Here is a 1223-nt window from a genome sequence, read left to right on the forward strand (position 1 = left end):
GGAACATTGGGGAACACCTGTCCCAGAGCCTTCCCACGGGATCTGCACACTCCTAAAGAAGCAGTCTGGTTTTTAACGTGTGCTGGGGGTATCCAGGGGTCTCGTGTCTCTGTATGTACCACAAGCATCTCCTGACTTTGAGATCACCTTGGCCAGCACTTCTTGGTGTTGTGCTGGAGAAAACCCACGCCTGGGCTGATTGATGCTTTATCAATCAGGCTGATCTGAAAGAGAGGCCAGAAAAACTTAAGAGAATGAGAATACACAACTTTAATCCAGGCCTAACAGCCCCCCTGGTACATCAGGGCAGACAAAGCCTCCTCCTGAGGCTACACCCAAAATGGACACCGGGTCACGAGATCTTCACCTTTTATAAGTTCTGCTTTATTAACATATTGGGTGTTAATTCTCTAATGATCTTTACAGGTGATGATGTCAATCACCCCAAACTTGCTCCCCTCCAACTCGCTGTTGTTTACGTATTTTGGGGCTCTGAGGTGTCCTTGGATTCAGGCTCAGAGAGGGATTGTTTTGTCTAAAGATGAGAGAACGGTAGTTTTTAGTGCTGTACTAGGGAAGTACAAGAATACAGATGCATGAAAATAAAGAAACTAAAAATCCTAGGGCATCATGATGACTGGCAACACACCTTCGCCAGTGGACCAATAGCCCATACGTCACCAGAGATGGAGAAGCAGAGTGCTCAGCCGTGTGGTTTATTCCAGGATTTTATTCCCATAGGGACCAGGGATGAAAGAGGGAGCCTTGGGGTTACCTGGCTATGGATATATCCCTCAGGACCCGTTACCTGAGGAGCTGGGCGGGGAGAGAAGGTAAAGGGGAACACAACGACCAATGGGGGGAAGAGATAGGCAGAAAAAGAGATCACATCAAATCCAACCATGGCAACAGGATTTACATATTCATGGCAAGAACCATTTCATTCACAGGGAGGTTATCAAACTATTTCCACCATTGTGTGCTAACTATCCCAGGACTGTCCAGCCCTTCAGCATTTTCTGGGGTGGTTTCATCTACCACAACAGGCTTTCCCTGGAAAGCTCATGATCCACAAGGGGTTCTAAAATGAATTCCTCTTCCTCCTCTCGTTTTAAATGCTAGCAGCACTTTAACATAAACACAGAAGTGTCCATTTGGTTTATATTTGCTCTAAAATGTCTTCCAGATCAATACTCACCGAGGGCTCTGGTGGAAAGCCATCT

This window comes from Malurus melanocephalus, unplaced genomic scaffold (genome assembly GCF_030028575.1).
Source record: "Malurus melanocephalus ecotype Western Australia unplaced genomic scaffold, MMel_1.1 scaffold_618, whole genome shotgun sequence".
Classification (NCBI taxonomy): domain Eukaryota; kingdom Metazoa; phylum Chordata; class Aves; order Passeriformes; family Maluridae; genus Malurus; species Malurus melanocephalus.